Raw genomic sequence first — 22,278 nt, forward strand, 5'->3', positions numbered from 1 at the left:
TTTTGTTTGTTTGTTTGTTTGTTTTCCATTGTTCTGTCTTTGACTGGAACTCTACACATTATCTTAATTTCTCTAACTTTAAACGATGTTTTGATATCAAGTAGGTAAAGTGTGGTTCCACTCTTCTTTTTAGGTATTTTCTTATTGTTCCCATATTTTCTTGTATTTTTTTTAGGTGGATTTTGGTACCATTCTGTCAAATTAAAAGTACATCTTGGCACATCTATATTTTAATAAAGTATAAGTTTAATATTGCTTAGTGACAAGTATTTAATTTCATATTAGTAATACAGAATTTTCAGATACAATCAAGACTCAATGGGGCTCTCTGCTTTGTAAAAACATGTTTATATTGCAGAATTAGATCAAAAAGTTTACAGTTTAAGAGCATTTCCAATTTTTAAAAAATTATATGATCACTTTTTATTACAAAGTGGCTTGCATTTTACATGTTGTTTCCAGTAGAAGCTGATGACTTCTGCATGTTTATTTTTAAAAAAAGATTTTATTTATGTATTTATTTGAAAGAGAGAGAGGGAGAAAACATGAGATGGGGCCGGGGGGTGGCGGTGGGGAGAGGGAGACGCAGACTCTTTCCTGAACAGTTAGCCTCATGCGGGGCTTGATCCTAGGACTCCAGGATCATAAACTGAGCCAAAGGCAGACTCTAAGCCACCGAGGTGCCCCTTCTGCATGCTTGTTATAATAACTATCCCTCTGTACTTCATTCTCTGAGTACTTCAAACTTAACATTCCCCTAAGCCTGTTCTTCTCATTTGTTTATTTGGTCAAGAAATATTTGTTGAGCACCTACTAAGAGAAGTACTGGCTAATAATCAAGAAAATGGGCTCCAGGCTGCCTAGGTTTGATTCTGGGTTCTGCCATGTACTTGTTGGGTGACCTTGTGCAGATTAGTTAACAATCTGTCCCTTAGTTTTCTTATCTATAAAATTGAGATAATAGAACACCTACCTCACAGGTTATTGTGAGGTTTAAATGACTTCATACACATAAAACACAAAGTAGTGCCTGGCCTATAGTAAATATGTAGTAGTTCTGTAAATATTGTTGATTGACCTGGCTGATGCTGGCATGCTGAAGTAAAATGATAAACAAGACAGTTAGTGGTCCTTGATTTTATGAAGGCATTCGAATAGGAGAAAAAGACAAAATTCAAGTAAATAGATAAAAGGAATTGCTAATTATAGTAAGTGCTTTAAGGAAACCAACTGATATTAAGGATAATGTCAGGGAGTCCATTTGGGAGCTATTGCAGTATTCCAATAGAGCAGTGGTAGCTTGGGATGGCAGTGGACCTGGAAGGAAATGGATGCATTTGAGATATGCCTTAGGAATAATTAATAATGAATGGATTTAATTTGGTGGCTAAAGGAGAGGGAGAAATCAAGAGTGAACCCACGTTGCCAGTTTGAATAACTTGCATGGTTGTACTATTACTGAGAGATTGCACAAGGAGCACACGGGTTTGGTAGAGAAATAAGACTTTGGTTTTGGACATTTAGGCTAGAAATGTCTGTGAGATATCCAAAATGTCAGGTAGGTATTTTCTTGTTATTCCCATATTTTCTTGTATTTTCTTCTTCAGGATTTTTCCTGAAGTCATCAGGATGACTTCATCAGTCATTTGAAGTCATCAGCTTCTACTGGAAACAACATGTATAGGTGTCTTAAGTGAAGAAATTATAAATTGTATTACCTTGGCTCTTTGTGGTATACTTCTAAAAGATTGTCCCCACCCTCACATCTGTTTTTCCATATTTGACAAGGTAATCTTTGTAAACTAATGGCCTCTTTAAAGTCTAAGAAAGGTCCCAAGTTTCTTACAGGATAAAGTCCAGTTTTCACATGGCAAATGAGAACCTCCCTGACCTAGCCTATTATTACTTCTTTACCGCATGTCACAAGAATTGTATTTTTTAGCTATACTGAACTGCGTAGGATTTTCTGAAACTTAGTGCTTTTGCAAATAAGGCTTCTTTCTCTCTGGAATACCCTTATCTTGATTGTTCATCTGCAAACCCTGCTCTTCCTTTAAGTTTCAACTGATGAGTTGCATCAGTATTTAATTTAGATAGGGTGCCTAGATTGCTCAGTTGGTTAGTTGTCTGATATTTTATTCTGACTCAGGTCATTATCTGTGTCCTGGGATCGAGCCCCTTGTGGGGCTCTGCACCCATTCTGCTTGGGATTCTCTTTTCCTCTTCTTCTGCCCCTCCCCCGTGTGCCCATGCCCACTCGCTCTCGAATAAATCTTTTAAAAAAATAATTTAAAAAAATTTAATATGAGGTCTCTTATATACCAAGCATTTTTTTTTCTCATAAGTGAAGCCTTCTTTGATTGCTTACACAGAGCAAACACTTCCAATATTATATGGTATTTCTATATATACTTCTTTTATAGCGCTTATTACATTGTGTTCCAATTATTTGTTTATGACTCTTATTTCTGCCCTAGATTGGGCTAAGATATGAGGCTGCAATGGTGCAAATTCATCTTCGTATATGTGGTATTTTCTGCAATGCCTGGTATATAATGGGTGCTCAAAAAGTATTTGTTGAATGAGTGATTTTAAGAGGCAGTGTTGTATAATGGCAAAAATTCAGACTTAAAATTAGAACAGTCACAGTTCCAGGTTTAATATAACTAGTTACCAACTGCTAAGAAATTATTTCACATCAATTTTCCTGAACCTCAATTTTCTTGACCTTAATGTGAGGATAATAATACTTTGTGAGTTGTTTTGAGAATTACAAGAGATTTTAAAAAATGTCTTCACAGAGAGGTCACTTAATAAGTGAGAGGTATTTTATCATTATTTTGAAAACTGTTGCTTATAGAATGAAAGGTTCTAGTGTCCTTGCTTTTAGAGTAATTAGATATTAGATATGGTGGTTCTTAAAGTCCCATAAATGATTTTTTTAGTAATTCTGTAATTTACTGAAATTAACCCATTATCATTTTAGGAAATTCAGTTTTATTGACAAAAATGTGATTTCCAGGGCGCCTGGGTGGCTCAGTGGTTTAGGCCGCTGCCTTCGGCTCGGGTCATGATCTCAGGGTCCTGGGATCGAGTCCCGCATCGGGCTCTCTGCTCGGCAGGGAGCCTGCTTCCCTCTCTCTCTCTCTGACTGCCTCTCTGCCTACTTGTGATCTCTCTCTGTCAAAAAAAAAAAAAAAAAAAACAAAACAAAACAAAAAAAACTTTAAAAAAAAATGTGATTTCCATTTACTTAATTTAGGTTGTAGCTTAACTAAATAAAGCTACATCAGATATAAGCGTAAAGAGAATGTATGATATTATGAAAGCATTGAGTGTGTTAAAATGTGACATAGGTACATTTTCAAGCCTTGATCAGATCTGAAGGGTTCCTGGGATTGAATATCTGACTTTGTACATAATCACTTCGAAAACACTTGAGTGGATAAGTAGACCTCTTCATTGACTACCTTTTGAAACTTATTAACGATAAACTTTGCTTTTGTGTGTGTGTGTGTGTGTGTATGTGTGAATTCGTGGTTTCTGGAATCCATGTACTTTAAAGCAGAGCTGTCCAGTAGACCTCCATATTAACCATTTGCATGAACTGGCACTTTTTCAAGCCAAATTTGTCTCTCCAATAAGGAACTTGGAATTGTTTATGTTATTACGTGGTTACTTAGCTAGTTGGTAGAGGTATTTACTGAGGTTCCTGGCTCTAGTCCTTTTCCCTTGCCTCTTTCCACCTGCCTGCTATTATTAGTGTGATGGGAGGAGAGGAGAAGTGAGTAATCAAATGTTTTATCATAGCTCCTCCAAGATTTATTAGGGCATTTCATTGTCACAGCATTTACTCATTGTATCTATGTAGCCAAATTTCTATCCTACTTGGAACCATTTCCACTGATCAGTTTGTTTGACTAGGATAAATTTAAGAAATTTAGTTATCTGGATTAACTGAATTTGATCTTAAATTCAACAGAAGATTTGATTGGTATTCTGTAGTAGGAAGAATTTTCCATATGTAGACATCCTTTCTATCTTTAAACTCTCTAGGGTGTTCAAATAACCTAATATCCTAATAGGGAGCCTTAATTTGTATTCAATATACAACCCTCCCTCTAATCTTTTTTTTTTTTTTTTTAAGATTTTATTTACTTCTTTGACAGAGACCACAAGTAGGCAGAGAGGCAGAGAGAGAAAGGGAAGCAGGCTCCCCGATGAGCAGAGAGCCTGATGCGGGGCTCCATCTCAGGACCCTGAGATCAGGACCTGAGCTGAAGGCAGAGGCTTAACCCACTGAGCCAGCCAGGCGCCCCCCCCCATCTTAATCATTTTATAAACTGCATTCCCAATTTCCCTGCTATAACTCGAATTTGATTTACTATCTTTTTATCTACTTAGGGAGATTTCTGCATTTGAATGTGTAGCCCAATTGACATAACATGCTAGTTTCTTAGTTCCTAGACTGCTATGTCTCCTATGAATTTGATTTCCACATTAGTTCAGCCATGCACTCCTATGGTCCTATGTTATACTTACACATCTACCTCCAGACTCTCTAATCATGGTACCCCTGTCCTTTGAAACTTCAAAATAACGAATAATACTGAGTGCTTGGTGCCAGGCACTGCTCTAGGTGCATGGAATACACCAATAAACAAAAGAGTTAAGAATTTCTGTTTTTTAGAGCTTACACACTAGTGGCGAAAGACCAACTAAAACTACAAGGGGAAATTAAATCATATAGTGTCTCACAAAGTGTTAAGTGCTGTCAAGAAAGAAAACGTAGGGGGGCGTCTGGGTGGCTCAGTGGGTTAAAGCCTCTGCCTTCAGCTCAGGTCATGATCCCAGGGTCCTGGGATGGAGCCCCGCATCGGGCTCTCTGCTCAGCGGGGAGCCTGCTTCCTCTTCTCTCTCTCTGCCTGCCTCTCTGCCTACTTGTGATGTCTGTCAAATAAATAAATAAAATTAAAAAAAAAAAAGAAAAGAAAACGTAGGGTAAGGAAGAGATAATAAGGAGTTGCAATTCTTGTTGGTTTCTTGTTTTTAAAATTTTAAACTTTTTTTAAAAAAAGATTTTATTTATTTATTTGACAGACAGAGATCACAAGTAGGCAGAGAGGCAGGCAGAGAGAGAGAAGAGGAAGCAGGCTTCCTGCTGTGCAGAGAGCCGGATGTGGGGCTCGATCCCAGGACCCTGGGCTGAAGGCAGAGGCTTTAACCCACTGAGCCACCCAGGCGCCCCTAAAATTTTAAACTTTTATTCTGGAGTAGTTTAAGACATACGAAAAGTCACAAGAATAGTGCCAAGAACTCCCATATGCCCTTGACCCAGAATCACATATTGTTGCCACATTTACTTTAAAATTCTTTCTCTGAAAAATATGTAACACTTCCTGAATTTGTGTGTCATCCTTGTGCATAGGCCATGCTAATCTCGGTATCGTTCCAATTTTAGTGTATGTGCTGCTGAAGCAAGCGCAAAAGTTGAAATTTTAAACAAGGTAGTCAAGTTTTCATTGAAAATTTGACATTTCAGAAAAGACTTTTGAAGGAATCAAGAGAAGTAGCCATGCAGTTAATTGGGGGAAGAGTGGTACAAGCAGGTGGACCAGCTAGTGCAGAATCCAAAGCAGGAACACATAAGGACATCCTTATGACAGAGAAGAAAAAGTGAGAAGGGATGGTAATAGAAGTGGGAACAGATTGTAGAAAGGCTTATAAACCATTAATAGAGCTTTTATCTGAGTAAAACTGGAAACTGCTGAGGAGTTCTGGGGAATGTTAGGATCAGACTTACCTTTTCAAAATATCTCAGTGACTGCTACATTGAGAGGAGAATGTAGGGAGGGAAGTAGAGGCTGAGATATCAGATTCTTGAGAAATTCAGACTAGAAGTGATAGTGGCTCAGATCAGGTGAATGGATTTAGAGGTAGTAGGAAATGGTAGGATTCTGGGTATATTTTGAATGTAACAGGAGTTGCTAATGTATTGGATATGCAGGATGAGAGACAACTGAGGGGAGTGAAGGAATCAGTATGGACTATAGGAAGGATGAGATGGGGAAGATTGTGGGTGGAATAGGGTTTGAGAGAAAGATCTAGAGTTCAGTTTTAGTTGTGTTAAGTTTGAGATGCCCATTAGACTGCAAGGTAGAGATGTTTGGTTAGGTATATGAGTCCGAAGTTCAGGAGAAGCTGATCTCTCTCTATAAATGAGGGAGTCATTGGCATAGAGGTAATATTTAAAGCCATGATAATAATGATATCTCTAAAGGATGGAACAACAACAAAAAAAAGAACTCTAATCTTAAGTGGGCAGGGAGAAGAGGAAGAACCAGCCCAAGTGTAGACTGAGCAGGAATGACTGTTGAAGTAGGATGGAAACTGTGGGGATGTGGTGTTCTAGAATCTAAATGAAACACGTGATTTAACAAGGAAGGAATGATTTACTGATAGGTCCAGTAAAATGAAGACTAAGAATTCCTACCTGCTCTCTGCCTTTTATTCCAAATTAGACCCTTTGTATATCCTTTTCATCTGGTTATTGTGTACTCTGTATGTCTCAGGTTTGATGTATATATCTCTTAGAAAGCTTTCCAAATCTCCACATTTGGAAACTGAGTTTTTGTTACATGCTTCCTTAACAGTTGGTACTTTCCCTATAGTATTTCTTCAAAACTGCATCTATTTTTTTTTAATTATTATGTTTGCAGAGGCTAGTGCAATGTCTGCTCCATATCAGTACCCAAATATATTTTTGTTGAATGCATGAAAGAATGAAATTCAGGAATAAAATTCATTAGATAATTACTTATTTTTTTTTAAAGATTTTATTTATTTATTTGACAGAGAGAGATCACAAGTAGGCAGAGAGGCAGGCAGAGAGAGTGAGAGGGAAGCAGGCTCCCTGCCAAGCAGAGAGCCCGATGTGGGACTCGATCCCAGGACCCTGAGATTATGACCTGAGCCGAAGGCAGCGGCTTAAACCACTGAGCCACCCAGGCGCCCGATAATTACTTATTTTTTAATTGAAATTCTTTTCAGGGCAAATATTTTGCCTGTTTAAAATAGATATTTTAACTGTGATTTAGCTCTGAAGCAGAGGTGGTACATTCCTGTGTTGAAAAGGAAGCAAAGATCCAGATATATGATTTACCTGTCACTGGCTACATGATCTTAGAATATTATCTTTGTGGGGGCGCCTGGGTGGCTCAGTGGGTTAAAGCCTCTGCCTTCGGCTCAGGTCATGATCCCAGGGTCCTGGGATCGAGCCCCACATCCGGCTCTCTGCTCCGCGGGGAGCCTGCTTCCCTTCCTCTCTCTCTGCCTGCCTCTCTGCCTACTTGTGATCTCTGTCTGTCAAATAAATAAATAAAATCTTTAAAAAAAAAAAGAATATTATCTTTGTGTACATCATTCTTCCGCACTTTGAGATCCATTGCTATGTGTTTTCCCATTTTTTTAAATTAAACTTTTAATTTTGAGATCATTGTGAATTCATATAGTGTTGTGAGAGATAATGCAAAGAGATCCTGCATGTGCTTTACCCAGTTTTCCTCAATGACAACATCTTAAAAAACTATAGTACACGATCACAACCTGGAGATTGACGTAATTAAGATAGAGAACAGTTGCATCCCACAGGGATATCTCATGTTGCCTTTTTATAACAATCATCTCTTCTGTCCCTCTCCACCTTCACCCCTGGCAACCCCAGGTGGCCCTGTTAGTTTGTTTGATTTTTGCTTGGGTTTTAATTCTTTGGATGAAGATTTGCTTCTTTTTAGGCTTGGTTGCCATACAAGCTTATATTTGAATCTGGCTTTCTCACCCACTGTGTCATAATTTCCTCATTAGTGAAGAAAAATCAGTACTTGTTTGATAAAATTCTTAGAGGATTAAATGAGACAGTATGTGTTTAAGTTCTTGGCACAAAGAAGACACTATTATATGATAGGCACTCCAAAAATATCAGTTTTTTCTCGACCTTCCGAACTAATACCTGTCTTTGCTGATGTTCACGTTGTTTCAGTGACATGTCACATCATCTCAAGAGTTTATTTATATTATAATCAGTTCCAATCTGTTAACAGGGTTATCACGTCTTTGTTTTAGGTCTTGTTTAATTTTACTAAATAGCTCTTAAAATTTTTCTGTTTACAGTTCAAATTTCTTTTTATTAGGTTTATTTCTAAAATTTCAATTTTTTAAAAAGATTTTATTTATTTATTTGACAAACAGAGATCACAAGTAGGCAGAGAAGCAGGCAGAGAGAAAGAGGGGAAGCAGGCTCCCTGCTGAGCAGAGTGGGGCTCGATCCCAGGACCCTGGGATCATGACCTGAGCCGAAGTCAGAGGCTTTAACCCACTGAGCCACCCAGGCGGCCCTAAAATTTGAATTTTTGATGCTCTTGTGAATCAAAAAAATTGAGAATAAAAAAAAATTAAAAATTTCTTTTCTGCTTTTTGCCTATATAGAGGAACACAGTTGACTCTGTATATTGATTATGTATTCATTAATCTTACTAAATTTACTTATAAACCTATTAGTTATGTATGTTGTTTTTATCCTGTGTGCATAATCCTGCTACATCATCTGTTATATTTTAATTTTTTTGTTTTATATTTTTAACTGAAGTAGAGTTGACACATAATGTTACCTTGATTTTGGCCATACAGTATAATGATTTGTCAAGTCTATACATTATGCTATGCTCACCACCAGTGTAGCTGCCACCTGTCATCGTGCCACTTTCATTATAATACCATTGACTGGGGCGCCTGGGTGGCTCAGTGGGTTAAGCCTCTGCCTTCAGCTCAGGTCATGATCTCAGGGTCCTGGGATCGAGCCCCACATCGGGCTTTCTGCTAAGCAGGGAGCCTGCTTCCTCCTCTCTCTCTCTCTCTCTCTCTCTCTCTGCCTGCCTCTCTGCCTACTTGTGATCTCTGTCTGTCAAATAAATAACATCTTTAAAAAAAAAAACCATTGACTATATTCCTTATGCCATATCTTTTTCCTGTGACTTATTTGTTCCATAACTAGAAACTTGTATCTCCCACTCTCCTTCACCCATTTTGCTCACGCATCCCTCCTACTTTGGCCACTATATCCATAGCTGTGTTCTATTTATGGGCCTGTTTTTGCTCTTTGTTTGCTTTTTGTTTATTCATTTGTTTTGTTTTTTAGATTCCACATATAAGTGAAATCATATAGTATTTGTCTTTTTTGTCTGACTTATTTCATTTAGTGTAATACTCTTTTGGTCTATCCATGTTGTTGCAACTGGCAAGATATCATCCTTTTTTATGGCTGAGTAATAGTCCATTTTATGTATATCCCAGTTTGTTTATTCATTTATTTAATGAAGGACACTTGGGTTTCTTCCTTTGGCTATTGTAAGTAATGATACAATAAACATAGGGCGCATATATCTTTTTGAGTTAGTGTTTTTGTTTTCTTTGGGAAAATACCCACTAGAGGAATTGCTGGATCATATGGTAATTCTATTTTTAATTTTTTGAGGAACCTTCATACTGTTTCTCACAGTGGCTGCAGCAGTTACAATAGTGTGTGAGGGTTCCTTTTTCTCCACACCCTTGCCACTGATTGTTATTTATTTTTTTTAATTCTAGGTATTCTGACAAGGTTAAGGTGATAGCTCATTGTAGTTTTGATCTGCATTTCCCTGATGATTAGTGATGTTGGACATCTTTTCATGTGTCTGTTGCCCATCTGTACGTTTTCTTTAGAAAAATATCTATTGAGATCCTCTGCCCATTTTTAATTGGATTTATTTGTTTTTTATGGTGTTGTATACATTCTTTATATATTTTGGTTATTAATGCCTTACCATATATATCATTTGCAGATATCTTTTCCCATTCACTAGGGTGCCTTTTCATTTTGTGGATGGTTTCCTTCCCTTTTTATTTTGTTACAGTCCCAATAGTTTATTTTTGCTTTTGTTTCTCTTGCCTGAGGTGACATATATAGAAAAATGTTGCAAAAACAAAGTCAAAGAAATTACTGCCCATATTTTCTTCTAGGAGTGTTATGGTTTCATGTCTCACTTTTAGGTCTTTAATTCATTTTGAGTTTATTTCTATGTATGATGTGAGAAAGGGCTCCAGTTTCATTATTTTGCATGTAGCTGTCTAGTATTCCCAGCACCATTTATTGAAGAGTCTGTCTTTTCCTTATTATATATTGTCACATCTTTTGTCATACATTAGTTGACCATATAAGCATGGGTTTATTTCTGGACTCTCTTTTCTGTTCTGATGATCTATGTGTCTTTTGTTTTTTGTTTTTTGTTGTTTTTTTGTTTTGTTTTGTTTTTTTGGCCAGTACTGTACTGTTTGGATTACTATAGCTTTGTAGTATATCTTGAAATCTGGGACAGTCGTACCTTTTTCTTTCTAATGATTCCTTTGGCTGTTCAGGGTCTTTGTGGTTCTATACAAGTTTTAGGGTTATTTGTTGTAATTCTGTGAAAAATGCCATTGCATTCGGGATTGCATTGAATCTGTAGATTGCTTGGGATAGTTAGTACATTTTAACAATATTCTTCCAGTGCCTGAGCATGGAGTGTCTTTCTGTTTGTTTGTGTCATCTTTAATTTCTTCATCAATATCTTATAGTTTTCGGATTAAGTCTTTGATCTTTGTGGTCAAGTTTATTTCTAGGTATTTTATTCTTTTTACTAGAATTGTAAATGGATTTGTTTTTTAATTTTTTTTCTGCTCCTTTGTTATTAGTGTATAGAAATGCAACTGATGTATGTGTATTAATTTTGTATCCTTCAACTTTACGGAATTCATGTATTACTATTAATAGTTTAATGTGGAGTCTTTAAAGTTTTCTTTTTTCTTGAAAGATTTTATTATTAGAGAGAGAGAGCGTGCCCGCGTGTGTGCATGAGCTTGGGGAAGAGCAGAGGGAAAGGGAGAAGGACAAGCAGACTCCCTGCTGAGTTCTGAGCCCATGGCAACACTTAGTCCCAGGACCTGAGATGATTACCTGAGCTGAAGTCAAACACTTAACCGACTGAGCCACCCAGGTGTCCCTGGAGTCTTTAGAATTTTCTATCAGGTCATCTACAAAGAGTGACAGATTAACTTCTTCCTTAGTAATCAGGATACCTTTTATTTCTTTTTCTTGTGTGATTGCTCTGGCTAGATTTTCCAGTATTATGTTGAATAAAAGTGTTGAGAGTAGACATGCTTGTCTTCTTTCTGATCGTGAAGGTAAAGCTCTTTGTTTTTCACTGCTGAGTATTTTGTTAGCTGTGGATTTTTCATATATGTTTATTATGTTTAGGTATGTTCCCTATAACCTAATTTGATAGTTTTTGTCATGAACAGATGGTGAATTTTGTCAAATGCTTTTTCTGCATCTATTGAGATGATCAAATGATTTTTATCCTTAATTTTGTTGATTGTGGCATATCATGTTAATTGAGTTGCTAATATTGAATGATTATTATGTCCCTGGATTAGACCCACTTGATTGTGATGACTTATCCTTTTAACGTATTGTTTTGAATGTGGCTTGCTAATATTTTGTTGAAGACTTTTGCATCTGTGTTTGATTTTATTTTTTGGTAAGTCTAGCCAAAGGTTTTCCAATTTTGTTTATCTTTTCTAAGAACCAGTTCTTAGTTTCATTGATATTTTCTGGGTTTTTGTTTGTTTGTTTGTTTGTTTTGATTTTGGTCTCTGTTTCATTTATTTCTATTCTGATCTTTATTAATTCCTTTCTTCTACTAACTGTAAGCTTTGTTAGTTCTTCTTGTTCTAGTTCCTTTATTTGTAAGGTTAGATTGTTTCTTTGAGATTTATATTGTTTCTTGAGGTAGGCCTGTATCACTAAAAATTTCCCCCTTAGAACTGTTTTTTTTCTGTGTCCCAAAGACTTTGAACCATTGTGTTTTCATTTTCATTTGTCTCCATGTATTTTTTAATTTCCTCTTTGGTTTCTTTGGTGACCATTGGCATGTCTGAGCTTCTACCTATTTGTGTTTTTTCCAATTTTTCTTGTGATTAATTTCTAGTTTCATACTGTTGTGGTCAGAAAAGGTGCATGACATGATTTCAGTCTTCTTAAATTTACTGAGACTTGTTTTGTGGCCCAAGATGTGATCTGTCTTGGAGAATGATCCCTGTTCACTTGAAAACAATGTGTATTTTGTTGTTTGGGGATCAGGTGTTCTATATATAGCTGTTAAGTCATCTGGTCTAATATGTCAATCAAAGATGGGTGTTTCCTTATTGGTTTTCTGCTTGGATGAACTATCCATTGATACGTAACTGAGGTGTTAAGGTATCCTACTATTATGGTATTACTGTCCATTCTCCCTTTATCCGAATTAATTTTACATGATGTGTTTTGGTGCTCCATCATGGGTGTATAGATGTTTATAATTGTTATATCCCCTTTCGAATTGTCCCCTTTATCGTTATGTAGTGTCCTTTTTTGTCTCTCGTTATATTCTTAGTTTTACGTCTCTTTTGTCTGATATAAGTATTGCTCCCTGGCTTTTCTCTCACTTTGTTTGCATGGAATATCTTTTTCCTTCCTTTAACGTTCATTTTCTGTGTGTTTTTAGGTCTGAAAGGAGTCTCTCTCTCTCTCTCTCTTTTTTAAGATTTATATTTATTCATTTGACAGCTCAAGCAGGGGAAGCAGGAGAGGGAGAAGGAGGCTCACTGCAGGGAGCCTGATGTTGTGGCTCTATCCTAGGATTCTGGGATCTTGATCTGAGTCGAAGGCAGATGTTTAGCCAGCTGAGCCAACCAGGTGCCCCTCAAGGGAGTCTGTTATAAACAGTATATGGATGGGTCTCTCTCTCTCTCTCTCTTTTTTTTTTTTAAATTTTCCACCCCTCTCTTGTCTTTTGATTATATCATTTAGTCTATTTACATTTAAAGTAATTATTTTTTTTAAAGATTTTATTTATTCATTTGACAGACAGAGATCACAAGTAGGCAGAAAGGCAGGCAGAGAGAGAGGAAGGGAAGCAGACTCCCTGCCACGCAGAGAGCCTGATGTGGGGCTCGATCACAGAACCCTGGGATCATGACCTGAGCTGAAGGCAGAGGCTTTAAACCACTGAGCCACCCAGGCGCCCCCATTTAAAGTAATTATTGATAGGCATGTGTCTATTGCTATTTTGTTAATTGTTTTTAGTTGTTTTTGTAGGTCTTCTCTGTCCTTTTTTCTTCTCTTGCTGTCTTTCCTAGTGATTGATTGTTTTCTGTCGTATTATACTTGACTTTCTTTCTCTTTATTTTTTGTGTATTTATTATAGGTGTTGTGTTTGTGGTTACCATGAGGTTCATATATAGTATTCTAATTATATAGCAGTCTGTATTAAGTTGATGGTCACTTAGGCTTGAATGCATTGGAAGTTCTAAAAGAACTTCTTTTTACTCATCCCTTCCTTGCTTTATTTATATGATCTCATATTTTACTTTTTTTTTTTTTTTTTTTGAGAAAGAGAGTGATAGAACATGTGTGTGCACAAGTGGCGGGAGAGGGCAGAGGGAGAGGGGAAAAGAAAATTTTAAGTGGGCTGCACAGCCAGCGTGGCCTGTTGTGGGGCTTGATGTCACAACCTGGAGATCATGACCTGGGCCAAAATCAAGAGTTGGATGCTTAACAGACTGAACCAGGTGCCATTTATTTTTTGTATTTTTATTTGTAATTTTCTTTTAATTATGAACTTTTCTTTTCCACTTAAAGAATTCCCTTTAAGATTTCTTTTAAGGATGGTTTAGTGGTGATGTAGTCCCAACTTTTGTTTATCAGGGGATTCTATCTCTACCTCAATTCTAAATGATAATCCTCCTGGATAGACTATTTTTGGTTGTAGGTTTTTTTTTTCCTTTGACCATTCTAAATATATCTTGCCACTCATTTCTGGTCTTTAAAGGTTCTGCTGAGAAATCAGCTGATAGCCTTATAGTGTTTTCCCTGTATGTAACTTACTTCTTACTGATTTTAAAATTCTCTCTTTATCTTTAAACTTTGACATTTTATCTATTATATGTTCCCATGTGCACCTTCTTGGGCTATCTTTTCTGGAACTCTCTATGCTTAGTGAACCTAGTTGTCTGTTCCTTCCCAGGTTAGGGAAGTTTATGTCTATTTTTTTTTTTTTTAATACGTTTTCTACCCTTTTTCTTTCTTCTTCTTCTGACACCCCTACAATGTGATTGTTCATTTGGTCTTATCTAAGAGCACCTTTAGCTTATCCTCATTTATTGAAATTATTGTGTTTTGTTTTTGTGGTTTGCTTCATCTCAGGTATTTTCTAAACCCTGTCTTTCAGATCATTGATTTGTTCTTCTGCATCCTCTAGTGTATTGTTGATTCCCTCTAGTGTAATTTTTATTTCACTTAATTGTACTCCTCAACTCTGTTTTTTTTTTTATATTTTCTCTTTGTTGAAATTCTCATTAAGTTTTTTCACTCTTCTATGAGGTAAACATTTTTGTGATCATTACTTTAAACTTTTATCAAGTGTATTGCTTATCTTTGTTTCATTTAGTTCTTTTTCTGAGGTTTTGTCTTGTTTCATTTGGAGCATATTCCTCTATCTCCTCATTTTGCTTGACTTTTGCTTGTTTGTTTCGTGAATGAGATGGAACAGCTGATTCTCTGAAATTTGAAGGAATGGTCTAATATATGGTTGTTGCCTGGTGACTTTGGCTGGCTGGCTGGAGCTCTGTCTGGGGTGGGCTGGGGGCTCCTGGGACACGCTGTACTCGTGCTGACCCTATATGATGACCTGCGCTAAAGTGGGCATACACTGGGGTGATCTTAGGGGCTCTTTGTGCAGGGGACACTCTTACAGGACAGCTAAAGTTGAAATGCATGCTATCCAGTGTGTCCTGGGACTCTGTGCAGAGGATGCCTTGGTAGGACAGCTAAACCTAAAGTGGGTGTAGGCCAGTGCAATCCCTGGGTTCTCTGCACAATGGGCACCGGGCAGGGTAGCTAAAGTTGAAGTGGGTGGAAACCAGGGCGTCCCAGGGCTTGCTGCATAGAGGGTGCCCTGATGGGGCAGCTGGAGCTGGAGCTGAAGCAGGGTGCAGGCCAGGGTGTCGCTTGTGCTACATGCAGAGGCACCTTGGCCGGATAGCTATAGCTGAAGTGTGCATGGGCTGGGGCATTTCCCAGGGCTCTCCGTGTAGAGGGTGCTCTGGGAGGATAGTTGAAACTGTGGATACAAGAAGTGGGTATGAGCAAGGATGTCTTGGAATGTGCAGCACAGGGGATTCCCTGCTGGGGTGACTGGAGCTGAGACTGGTAGAGGCTGGAATGTTCTGGTGTGCTCATGCAGGGGTGCCCTGGCAAGGTGGCTGGAAACTTGGTGGGGCAGGGACAGTGGTGACTTGCAGCATTCCATATAGGAGGTTCCCTTGGCAGGTAGCTGAAACTGATGTGGACATGGGCTGGGGATTCCTGGGGCGCTCTGTGAAGGGGTTGCCTTGCATGGGTAGCTGGAGCCTAAGCAGGGGTGAACTGGGAGGTCCTGGAGCACTCTGTACCAGGGCTGCCTTAGCAAGCTGTCTGGAGCTAGAGTGGTGTGGGCCTGGTGTGTTCTGGGGTGCTTCCATCCTGTATCAACGTGGCAGTATGGCTGGAGTTGTAAGCAAGTGCTGTCCAGGAGTGTCCTTGTGTGTGCCGCTCTGGGGCTGTTTCTGTGGGATGGTTGGGCCTGGTGTGGGCTATGGGCCCATGGCTTACTGAGGGAATAAGCTACATAGGGCACCCAGACCCTACTCCTGTGTACACTATCGAAGTGGATACAGAATGTAAATTGTGATGCTCTCTATCTCCTCCACCCTGCAGAGAGTTCCAGCAGCTCCATCAAACAGATGGAGATCTATGACTGGATACTGGATATTTGACATCCAGGGCATCCAGAGCTGGTATGGGCCAGAGATCCAGTGGTCACTAATGTGGTAGGCTGGCTATTAATACCTGGACCCTGGACTCTCAGGGTAGAGGATGTACAGGGTTTGCCAGCCTCTCATACTTGGAGAGAGTTCCAGCAGCTCCTCCCACCATTCAGCAGGATTTTAGAGCTGGTTCCTTATGTTGTAGTTGCCCTTTTAAACTGTGGCATTTTTTCCCCCTCTGCGCCAGCGTAGAAGACTCTGCTCTGTGTCTCTCAGTCTTATCCCTTCATGCTGCAGATTGCAGCATCAGAAGTGAGGTTTCTTTTATTATATCCTGTTTTAATCTCTCTTGCCATTCTCTATGTGATCTATCTTTTGTTGTATAGAAGTTGTTCAGTCAGCCCTCAGTTCTTCAGGAGGAATTATTCTGTAGTAAATAGGTGGAGAATTGGTATGGAGGAGGGGAGTTCAGGCTCTTTCTACGTCGCTGTCTTGGACTGGAACCAAATTTTAACTTTTTTTCTCTTCTTTGTCCTTTTCCTTTTGTCTTATTCAACTGAGGTGATGGCACAGTTAAATAAAATTGGCAATAATAGGCATATTTGTGTTTTTTATGATCTTGCTGGGAAAGCTTTCAACATTTTACCTGAAGTATGAGATTTGCTGAAGGTTTTTGGTAAAAACTTTTATCATATGAAGGATGTTCTCCTATTTTTCCTATGTCAGGTAACTTGTTGTAAATGAATTTCAAATTTTATCAAATGCTTTTTTTTGGCCATTGTTCAGATGACTGTACAACTTCTTTATTTTGTTACTTTTGAGAATTACTGATTGAGCTTTTTTCACAGTGCATTTTTTAACAGCTTAATTGAGATGTAATGTGCATACTGTAAAATTCCCTTATTTTGCAATTCTCTGAGTTTCGATAAATTCATAGGTTTTGGAACCATCACAATCTAATTTTAGAACATTTTCATCACTTTAAAAAGAAGCCCAGTACTCATTAGCAGTTGCTCTCTGTTCTCTGCCATCCTACTCTTCCCCACACCCTGTCCAGACTCTAGCCCTAGGCAACTGCTCATTTACTGTATGTCTGTATGATTTTGCTTAGATTGTACCTTTCATATAAATGGAATTAGACAATATGTAGTTCATCGTGACTGGCTTCTGTCACTGAGTGTAAGTTTTCAGTGTTCATCCATGTTAAAGTATGAATCAGTATTTCATTGCTTTTTATTGTCAAATAATACTCCATTGTATGTATACACTATATGTTCTTTACCAGTTCATCAGTTAATGGATATTTTGTTTGTTTCCCATTTTAACTTTCATGAATATTACTGCTATGAAAATTTGTGTGCATGTGTGTTTTCATTTCTTTTGGGTGTATACCTAGAGGTAGAATTTCCAGGTCTTATGGTAGTTATGATGAACTGCCACACTGTTTTCCACAGTGCTATGCTTTTATACATTTCCACAAGCAGTGTGTGAGGGTTCTAATTTCTCTACACTATTGTCAACACTTGTTACTATCTATCCTTTTTCTTTTAGCCATCCTAATGAGTGTGAGGTGTCTTATTTTGGTTTTGATTTACAGTTTCCTTACTACTAATGGTGTTGAACATCTTCTGTGTGCTTATTGGCTGTGTATATAACTTCTTTGGAGAAGTGTATTCAGATCTTTTGCCCATTTTTAAATTGGATTATCTTTTTATTATTCAGTTGTAATTCTTCATATATTTTTGTCAGACATAGTTTACAAATATTGTCTCCCCTTTTTTGGGTTGTCTTCATTTTCTTGATGGTGTTATTCATAGCTGTAAAGTTTTTAATTTTGGTGAAGTCCAGTTTATCTATTTTGTTGTTGTTGCTTTTAGTTTTGGCTTTGTATCTAAGAAAGCATCGCATAACCCAAGATCATGAAGATTTGCTCTTTTCCTTTCTTTTAAGAGTTCTGCCATTTTGGCTACTACATTTTAGTCTTTGATCTATTGTGAATTAATTTTAATTAATTAATTAATTAATTAATTAATGTGAGTTAGGGATCCAAGTTCATTCTTTTATATCTGTATATCTGGCTGCTCTAGTGCTATTTCTTGGAAAGACTGTTATTTTCTTGTTGAATTGTTTTGGCACCCCTGTGAAAAATGAAGTAACTATAAATGTAAGAGTTTATTTCTGGACTCCAAAATCTATTCCATTGATCTATTTGTGTATCATCATGCTAGTACTACACTGCCTTAGGTAGGTTTGGGCTAAGTTTTACAACCAGGAAGTATAAGCTCACCAAGTTTGTTCATTTTCAAGATAATTTTGGGTTTGATTGAGTTTCGAAAATTTAACTAGGCTTGTGTTCCTAAAATAAGCCCATTTTATTTTGTTTATTTTCTCTAAAATAAGCCATTTTGCATGTGTTGATATTTTAGGCTTTTAATTTTTGTTGTCTTTGGTTTGCTAATATCTAGTTTACCCGTGAATATGAGAAAGTGGCTTGTGTGTATGCATGCACATGTTTGTATTGTGTTTGTCAGATAAATGTGTTTCTCCTGATCTGATGGGGGCCCTCAAATGCAAGGTGACAATTGGGTGGGGGCTCTTGGTATGGGTGGTGAAAGAATTCACCTGAGGCAGACAAAGGAGATAGAAGTTTATTGAACACACCACAAGGGAGCAGGGAGCAGGACAGCAGAGGAGAGACTATCTGCAATGAGGTGGTGGTTGGGGGCTGTTTTTAAGGGGGGAAGGTAAGGAGGTATTGGGAATATATGGAATTTTCCCTTTTTTGGTAATTGTGCGTGTTTGTCGGTAGTCCGTTGGTCAGTTAGGTCAGTTAGGCTTATGGATATATTTGAGGTGGGTTGCCTGATGGGCCTGTCTGTTATTAGCTCGGTGGTCTCTGTGGACCCTTTTGCCTTGTTCTACATTCCATTGCTCAAGCCTGTTGTCTAAAAGCAGCCTCTACAGGATGCTTGTGTGGCTTAGTCAGTTAAATGTCTGCCTTTGGCTTAGGTGGGTCCTAAGGATCCCAGGGTCCTGGGATCGAGTCCCACACTGGGCTCCTTGCTCATTAGGGAACTTGTACCTCCCTCTTCCTGCTGCTGCCCTGCTGGTGTGTTCTCTCTCTCTCTTTCTCACTCACTCTGACAAAAAATAAATAAAATCTTTAAAAAAAAAACAGCCTCTACAATCAAGTTTAGGCTAGCTTCATAGAATGAGCTTGAAAAGAATGTATCTGTCATTTACTAAGTGGCTCACATTTGTTTATTGTGTTCTTCAAATCTTCCATATCCTTTTATATATATTTTTTAAAGATTTTATTTATTTATTTGACAGAGAGAGATCACAAGTAGACAGAGAGGCAGGCAGAGAGAGAGAGAGGGAAGCAGGCTCGCTGCTGAGCAGAGAGCCCGATGCGGGATTCGATCCCAGGACCCTGAGATCATGACCTGAGCCGAAGGCAGTGGCTTAACCCACTGAGCCACCCAGGCGCCCTCCTTTTATATTTTTAATCTGCTTCTATCATTCCTTACTGAAAGGAACTATAATTATAGATTTGGCTATTCTCCTTTCTCAATTTTTTCCTTTTGTTTTTATGTATTTGCCTTATATTTTAAGGAAATGTTTATGTTTCTAGTAAATGAAACCTTTTACCATTAAAAAATACCCTTTTTTTCCTAATAATGCCTTTTAGCAATATTTGTTGCTTTATGTTTGTTTGTTTTTTTATTCACTTATTTGTCAGAGAGTACACACAAGCAGGCAGAGTGGCAGGCAGAGGCAACAAGAGAAGCAGGCTCCTTGCTGAGCAGGAGCCTGATGTGGGACTCGATTCCAGGATCCTAGGATCCTGGCCTGAGCCGAAGGCAGCGGCTTAACCAACTGAGCCACCCAGGTGTCCCTATTGCTTTATGTTAATAAAACTATACCAGCTCTATTTTGGTAGGCATAATATGTCTTTTTTCATCCTTTTCCACTCTGTGTTTATACATCATTCGGTTTAAGTTGTGTCTTTTGAAAGCAGCATACACATATGGATTTTTAAATCCAGTATGGTAATCTTTTTCTTTTAATTGGCATTTTACTCCATTTCTATTTAGTATCTCTTCTGTTTACGAATTCTCTCTTTGTCTATGTCTATATCTACTGCTTATTTCATCCAACAAATTCTTTTCTTTTTTTTTAAAGATTTTACTTATTTCGTTGAGAGAGAGAATGAGAAAGCACAAGCCAGGAGGAGAGGCAGAGGGAGAAGATGGAGCAGGCTTCTCACTGAGCAGGGAGCCCGATGCAGGGCTTGATCCCAGGACCCTGGGATCGTGACCTGAGCTGAAGGCAGATGCGTAACAACTGAGCCACTCAGGTGCCCCTCTTTTTTTTTTTTTTCTTTTTTAATTTAATTTAATTTTTAAGTAATCTCTAAAGCCAGTGTGGGGCTCGAGATTACAACCCTCAGACCAGGAATTGCATGCTGTACTTACTGAGCCAGCCAGACATCTCTCATTAAACAAATTCTTAATTAAAAAAATAAAAGCAACAAAATCATCTCCTCAAAGTCCATAATTTCTCTGAGTAGCCATTTGGTTTTTATTTCCAAATAAATTTATTAGTACTGTATTTCAACAATAGTTGATTCTCCTCAACACAATTCTAATATTTATTTAGGAATGTATCAGTAAATTCCATTTGAGTTTGTCTTGTTTCCAATTTATTATAAAAATGCCATCTTGATCTAAATACAATACTGAAAAAGAAAATTTCCCTTTATTCCCTTCTCAAGTGTTGTTTATCAAGGGAATTACTTAGAAAGTGAGTTCTGCTAGGTTTTGCTTTCACTAAATTTCCCTAGCCAGTGTTTTAATTTTGATAATTTAAATGACGTGGTATTAAAAGGCAAATATTGCTAGTTCCATCTTACCAGCTCCCCCAACCTTACTAAAAAATAAACTTGTATGTATACAATGAGTAAAACTGTTTCCTAAATTTCTGATTTAAATTCTCTGTAGTTTTCATGATTAGATGGACATGCACATTTATTATTAGTATTAGTTTTTTGATAAGTTGGAAGATGAAGCCCGAGTCTTCTGTTATTAACACAGTGTTGGTTACAACTGACCTTTTGCAGTAGATGAACATATGTGGCTGACCTAAATGAGGTATTTTTTATTGTAATATAGTTTTTAGACTTTCTATAGTATAAGTGGGAAAGGGAATTTTAAAAATTATTTTATTTTGAATATTAATTGAAATACCCCTGTGTTATTAATTAATTGTACCACTACTTATTTTTAAGTCCTTTATTTATCCAGATACCAATTTAAATCACCAGGGAAGCAGACATACCACAATTTTAGTTCAGTGGAAAATTTTCTACACATTTTTTTATTATTGTAGACTTATTTTATCTTCATCTTTATTTTTTCTATTACTGGTGACTCTCTTAAAACAATTTTTTAAATTAATATGGCTTAGTTTCATTTTTTTTTACAAATATAATGCTTGATTCTGTCTTACTAAAATAAATCAGATAAGTTACAGTATGACCTCAGTTTAGCAGATATTTTCTTCTTGGTGTTGGTTAAAATTTTTTACAAATGTAAAAAAAAAGCAAAGATTATAGACAGTAAAATGGTTTTTGTATTTTTTTTCTGAGCTTCTTGCCAATATTCCACCCTAAACTAATGGTATGAAGTACTCCTTATACCAATGACCCTCAAAAGTGCTTCTGGAATCCCTATTGCTTTTGGAAAGTGGACATGGCACTTTTTGCCACTGCTACCCTTGCCATGGATGTCACTTATTCTCTGCTTCTTTGAGTTTTGACTTTCTGGATTAAATTCTGGAATGGGTATGTCTGAATAGCGAATCCCATTTCTGTAAGGCAGGCTGGGAAAGCAAGAATTTGCAATTTCTAGCTTTTCTATTAGGACGTGATATTTGACTCCTACTCAGATTTGTAATGTGAGGAAATTCCTAAACATTGCAGGGGTCCCAGGTGTTGCATGGCCTCAAATAATGATGTAGATGGATTATACTGTGTCAGCTCCCAAATACATGTGTCCAGCCTTATTCTCTCCCTAAGTTCCAGGCTCATGTATTTCCAAATCTATTAGACATTTCCACTTCATAATTTACAGCCATCTCAAAGTGTATGTATTTCTAAAAGATATATTGATTGTTTCTCCCCAATCCATTTCTTCCTTAGTCTTTACTATCTCAATAAATTCGCATCAGTCTAAATGTACGTTGAGTTCACATATCCCTCATTCTCCACATATCCTCCAACAAGAAGTTCTGTTTGCTTTACCTCTGTTTCATTTCCTGAATCTCTCCAGTTCTACTGCCAAAGATGATTCTTGCCTTTCC

At 37.6% G+C, this 22,278-nt stretch overlaps 1 protein-coding gene and 1 non-coding gene across 5 annotated transcripts in view; one reads left to right on the top strand and one right to left on the bottom strand.

Moving 5' to 3' along the window:
* Positions 1-22,278, top strand: part of ZRANB3 (zinc finger RANBP2-type containing 3) — a 317,775-nt gene that overhangs the window by 2,734 nt on the left and 292,763 nt on the right. The window lies entirely within an intron of this gene.
* LOC123951238 lies at positions 5,382-5,485 on the bottom strand. The gene has a single exon (XR_006820388.1). It is a non-coding gene; the product is annotated as a U6 spliceosomal RNA (small nuclear RNA).

Source organism: Meles meles, chromosome 9, assembly GCF_922984935.1.
Source record: "Meles meles chromosome 9, mMelMel3.1 paternal haplotype, whole genome shotgun sequence".
Classification (NCBI taxonomy): domain Eukaryota; kingdom Metazoa; phylum Chordata; class Mammalia; order Carnivora; family Mustelidae; genus Meles; species Meles meles.